The 6,328-nt window shown below is 41.2% G+C and overlaps 1 protein-coding gene across 1 annotated transcript in view; it reads right to left on the reverse strand.

Moving 5' to 3' along the window:
- LOC102870299 (alpha-1-antichymotrypsin-like) overlaps positions 1 to 6,328 on the reverse strand; it is a 19,689-nt gene that overhangs the window by 10,908 nt on the left and 2,453 nt on the right. The gene's annotated exons all lie outside the window — the stretch shown is intronic.

The raw sequence follows: 6,328 nt of genomic DNA on the forward strand, positions 1-6,328 counted from the left end.
AGAGGGGAGAGAAGAAGATGAAGATGAAGGTGAGTAAAAAGATAGAAAGCACAGAAAGGAGAGAGGTAGAGGAGAGGAGAGAGAGGGAAGGTGATGAAATGGAAGAGAGAGAGAGAGAGAGAGAGGGAGGCAATAGAGAAGAAATGATTCCCTTCAAGACACCAATGGAATTTTAGTGGACAAGCACATGAACAAAGCTAACTATATTGCCTTACCTATTTGTCCACTTTCAGGGCTGGACTTCTGATATCAATTTCTTTGGTTAAAATGTTTACTTCTTAAACATTTTTTGTAATTCCCTTGATGGACATTATTTCTGGGGCAGAACTAATTGTCTGTTAGGTAAAGTTGTAAAGAAGGTTAGCTGTTTCCTAGTCTGACTCATCTTTCCTCAGTCAGAGCAACAGCTTTCTGTCTGTACATCAGTGGACCAGCAGTGACAGAGAGACACCCTGAAAAATGAAGGCTCCCCCACTGAGGGACTTATTGCACCAATGATATCTGCGAAGTGTTCTGAATGCAGCCCACTGGAACGGGGAGGGATGGCAAGGATCACCTTCTCATTCTTTTGGGAAGCAAGCAGGAAGGGGACAGGTACAGAAGGGGACAGAGATGCCCAAGGGCCTGGATGGAAGTCACCTGCTCTGCTAACCTCAGATTATTGATGAATCTGAAGCAGGAATGAGCACAGAGGGCCTGGTGGCACCTGCACCACTTTGCAAGTGTCAGCACAGTGGCCTAGAGAAGAGTTCCCTTAAGAGGACATCCTGTCCTGGTGCAGTTCAAGCTCAGCACTTGCATCTGTCCTCCTGGTGCAGCCTCCAGATGCCTCTGCCTGATTCCCTGCTGCCCCCACACCTTCCAAAGCTCCATAGTCTAAAACCACCCTAGAAACTTAGATTCCTTTGCACCAACTTGTTACCTGTTACCTGATAGCCTTCCTGAAGCTTTGGAAGAAGCCAGTGGATTTCAAAGAAGCTTGCTGGGAGTTGTGGGTTGCTGCTATTTATTCTTTGAAAAGCTCCTCCCCCTCTTGTGAAATTCCATTTATGGTTTTGGATTGGAAGGAATCAGATGGTAGTTGCCAGGAAAACCAAAAAAACTCTCCAAATCCCCAGCTTCTGATCAATTTCAACTGATTCTTAAACAACTTTTGTACAGAGTGAAATTTCTCCCCCGGGAAATGTTTCATTCTGCTGTTTATAGATATGGTACCTAGGAGTTGGAGTCATTGTTTAGAGAGGGTTGGAAGGCCCATTGGATATTAATCTCCTGGCCCCCCAGGATGCTGTTCTTCCTTGGGCCCTTGGAGCAGATTCCTCCTGCAGCCTTCTTTGATGAGGATTAAAGGGGAGAAGAGAGAGGGAATAGTGGAATAAATTGGACCTCAAAAGATGAATTGCATTAAGACTTTGTTCATAGGGTTGCTACGAGTTGCCTGTGACTCGACAGCATTTAACAACAACTAGCGATGATGTACATAATACCCATCTGTACAATGTTTGGATAAGTTTCTAGATTGATTTATGCTGGGAAGCAAGAGTGGCATTCACTTCCTAAATGAGATGCCTCTGGAAACTCTACAAACTTTCTAAACTCTACAAACTCTTTATACTCTATAAATGTACAGAAATTATGTTAGTTATAGAACAGAGTCCTGTACATAAATGATGTTAGCTGTATAACAGAAGTCAGGTCTTTTGTGCCAAGTTTACTCTCAGTTGTATTCGATTTGACACTTAACCACTGTTAAAATTAAACTAGTGCTGTTTTATCTGGAGGAACACTCTTCCGCTTTGTACATCACTCTTTGTCATTGTGCTGTATGAAGTAGCCTGGGTTTGTGGTGATGCTGAACCTTGTACCACTGAGATATCAGATACCAGAATGGTTTCCCAATGTGAACAGTGTTTGGTGGAGCTCCCAGTTGTAAAACAGGTTTGGAAGCAGGAGTAGCATCCACTTCCTAAACCACATGCTTCTGGAAACTCTATGAACTTGGAGAAATGACAATAGTTATGGAAAGGCATCAGGTCTTTTGTTCATAGAGTTGCTATGAGTTGCGCTCAACTCGATGGCAATCAAGAACAACATGCCCATCTTTTCCCTGTGGTGTGACTGGTGGACTCAAATTGATGACTTCTTAGCTAGCAGCCTAAATGGGCTCATTAAAAAGAGCAGCCAACCTCTAGAGAAGAACATCACAGTTGGATATGTGGTGGGTCAGTTAGAGAGAGGAACACTCTCAGCAAAGTGGACGGATGTAATGATTGTAAAATGGGCTTAAACAAAACAGATATGGGGAAGATCGTGCAGGATCAGGCAGGGTTTTTTATAGAGAATTCTTGTGAGTTAGAGTTGACTGCTAAGGACCTAACAACAACAAAAATAAACCCAAATTTTTAAAATATGTATTAGTGACTACCACTGAAAATAGAGTTCTTAAAATGATAATTTTTTTTCTTTTGCTAGTTTGTTATTTGGCACGTGCGGGTTTACTATGATTGTCTTGTTCTTTGCTTCTGTTGAGTTTGTTCCATCCTGTAGCAAAATACTGCCTGGTCCTGCATCACCCTCATAAATTGTTACTAGTTTTGAGCCCTTTGTCAACGCAGCCATTGGAGCTACTGGGTCCGTTAATTTTGTTGAGAGACTTCCTCTTACTCCCATCTTCCACTTCACCAAACTTGGCCTTCTTCTCCATGATGGAGAAGATATGCTGGGATGTGCAAAACACATTTATTTTGTTGTTGTTTATTAGTCCAGTTACGAGGATTTTTGTTTTCTTTAAGACTATTGTAACTTCTGCAAAATTTGTCTCTTTACATTTAAATAAAATCCCTCTTTATCTTGCACAGTGCTTTTAATTTTAAATGCCATTTATGCAATACTAATATTGTCATTTGTTAGCAAATTTCTTTTCATTCAGTTCTATAGATCTTGGCCTATTTTAATCCATCCATCTCTAATTTTGTGAGATCATTGTATTGTACTTGATCGTAGATATATTTCTTATGTGTTGTCTCATGTGTTTAAGAGATCTAGTTCTGGAAGGATAAAGGCAGAAAGGTGTGTCAACTTTTACAACCTGGCTTTGGAAGTCCAATGGTATCTCTCTGGCAACGTCTTATTGTTTGATTCAGCACTTTCCCCACCTCCTACTGTGGATGTAGCCATATGGTACATTTGTATTGGAAAAAGGTCCTCCTTTCTATAATACTGCATGCAGGCATACTTCAGACATACTGTGGGTTTCTTTCCAGACCCACACACTAAATCCAAGCTCTCAGTCAAGGGAGTCACAGAAAGTTTTTAATTTCCTAGTTTGTACAATCACCTCACACCCAATTGTGAGCAACAGCCACACCTGTCTCAATCCCAAACAAGAAAACACGTTTTTGCAGAATCCAGCCATTCTGCCCATCTTCCCAGACTGAAAAGTAGCCCCAGACTCATGGCCAGTGCCTTTTTAAATAAGAAGGCAAATCCAATCGGCTCACACCCAGTTGCAAGCAACAGCCACATCCACGTCTCAACCCTAAACCAGACAACACATCTTTGCAGAATCTGCTTATCTTCCCAGACTAGAAAGTGAAAAAAGGCATTTTGCCACCAGTCTGAGGCTACTTTCCAGTCTGGGAAGATGAACAGAATGGCCAGATTCTGCAAAGATGTGTTGTCTGGTTTGGGGTTGAGGCTTGGGTGTGGCTATTGTGAGCTGTTGTGTAACCATATTTGACCTCATATTTAGAAAGGCACTTGTGTATCTCCCAAATAAAATAAGCTAGGAAGCAGGAGTGACATCCACTTACAAAAAAGCTTGCCTCCAAAACTCTATGAACGTAGAGAAAAGATGAAAGTTTCATGTTTAAGACTTTTATTCATAGCGTCACTATGAGTCGTCTATGACACAATGGCACTTAACAACAAAAGTCTGTACAAGAGTTACTTTTGTACTAGACTATAGTTTTTAAAGTATGCTCTGTTGTTGTTATGTACCATCAAGTCGACTGTATGTACATTAACTCTGAACTCTGCCCTATCCTGAAGTAATCTCATCATCTCCAACAGGTCTAATCCCATTTCTCCAATCATTGAGTCAGTCCATCTCGTCCTGGGTCTTCCTCTCCTGCGCTGTCCTTCAACTTTTCCAAGAATGATGTATATGAAAAAAAGTCTCAAAATCCTTGCCTTCAATGATATTTGAATAAGTAATTCAGGAGCCACATGAACACTCCTTAGCCTTCTTTTGAAGGTTAATTTTAGTCTACTTTAAGTACATAGATGCATATCCTGAGGGTGATCAATTTGTTCCTGTAGTTAAAGACACTTTCATTAGTGTAAAATAGTGTAGGCAGCAATGGAATGGCTACATCTAATCTCTATTAACACCAGAAAGGGTAATTATCAACAACATCCAAAGTACAAAATTAATCCCTATGAGATCAGGCATGGTTTCTATATTACTGTCCTGGCTTCTACAAGAGGCATTCATGAGAACAGAGCAAGGAAACACTGCATAGTTCAAAATTGGGAAGGGTGTCCATCAGACACCTGTCTCCATACCTTTTCAATCTGTATGTAGAACAGATCATCCAGAACACTGGGCTGTATGAGGAGGAATGTGGCATCAGGATTGGTGGAAAATTCATCAACAACCTGTGTTATGCAGATGACACAACCCTGCATGCTGAAATTGAGAAGGACCTGAAGTGCTTGCTGCAGAAAGTCAAGAACTGCAGCCTTCAATACGGACTGAAGCTCAACATCAAGGAAACAAAGATTCTCACCACTGAGCAAATTGGCAACATCAGTGTGGATGGGGAAGAGATTGAAATAGTTAACAGTTTTAGTTTGCTTGGCTCAGTCAACACTCTTGGTACCAGCAGCCAGGAAATTAAAAGATTAATTGCATTGGGAAAGTCAGCTGTCAGGATGTTGAAGAGCAACAATGTCGGGCTGGAGACTAAGGTGTGCCTGATCTGGGCTATAGTCTTCACAATTGTGTGCTATGCATTGGAGAACTGGACAGTGACTAGGGATGATAGAAAGAGAATTGATGCCTTTGAGCTGTGGTGCTGGAGAAGACTGTTGAATGTACCATGGTCTGCTAGGAGAACAAACTTGTTTGTTTTGGAGAGGGTGAAAACAGGCTGCTCCTTGGAGGCAAGGATTCTGAAGCTTCGTGCCACAAACTTTGGGCATGTTGCAAGGAGAGACCAGTCTTTGGAGAGGGATATCATGTTTGGGAGAGAAAGACCATCGATGAGATGGATAGATTCAGTGATTGGGGTAGTGGGAGTAGATGAGTCAGAGACAATGAGGTTGGCAAAGGATAGAGCAGGGTTTAGGGCTCTTGTACATAGGATTGCTATGAGGCGCAAGTGACTTGATGGCACATAAAACAACAACAATCATTATCACTCTCATACAGGGTACGATATGTTTTGCCATGGCCACAAAGATCTCACAGAACCATACTCATGGTGATAAAGTTCGTTAGGGAATGCTATAGGTTAAAATCCATGTTAGCAACAGGATACAAATTCTTAGTTCAGACAGCTTCTCAAGCTGCTCATAGAGCCCAGAGCCTTCAGTTTTCTTAGTCCTGCAAATTATGGCATTTCCTCTCCATTTCCAAGCAAGCTTAGTTAGATTCTGGCTCCGACTCTGTGGACAGCAGTCCCAAATCAATGTCCCTACTTTGTCTCACGTTGATTCACTGTGACAACTTCTGCTCCTGTTGCTCTTGTGTAGGTCCCAGTTCAACTGGAACAGAAATCTCGGGTCTCTGTGTTCTCTGCTTCTTCCTGTTTGATCAGATTGATGTTCCCATTTTCTCCTGCTACACATGATCAATTAAAACTTAGTGGAATGAGATAATAGACTAATTTCACAATGATCTGTTTACACACACTCTATTTCAGATTCTTTCTCAGTCATGGAGTGTAAATGAAAATTGATGGTCAAGAAAGCTATTTGAATGATAATTCTATGATACCACAATTAGCCAAAGTAGACCCACACACCCAATGTTATAACAAAATTGCAGAACATTGAAAGGAATGTAGAAATATTGTTCGCCGTTACGGTAGATTAAAAAGTATACAAAAGTCTGCAAGAAGTAAGTCTAATCAAAGGAATTAACCAGAAAGAAAGACTCAAGAATCAACAAAATCACCATTTTCTTTTTTTTCTTTTTCCTTTTCTTTTTTTTTTTTTACAGTTTTTTTTTAATTGGGAAAAACATATTGGGGGTGCAAGGAGGTGAGGGTTGGGGGCAGAAGGGTGAGGATGGGCCAGGATGCAGTTGCAGAGCTGCACAGTT

Source organism: Elephantulus edwardii, unplaced genomic scaffold, assembly GCF_000299155.1.
Source record: "Elephantulus edwardii isolate Elephantulus edwardi_28Jun2011 unplaced genomic scaffold, EleEdw1.0 scaffold00002, whole genome shotgun sequence".
NCBI lineage: Eukaryota > Metazoa > Chordata > Mammalia > Macroscelidea > Macroscelididae > Elephantulus > Elephantulus edwardii.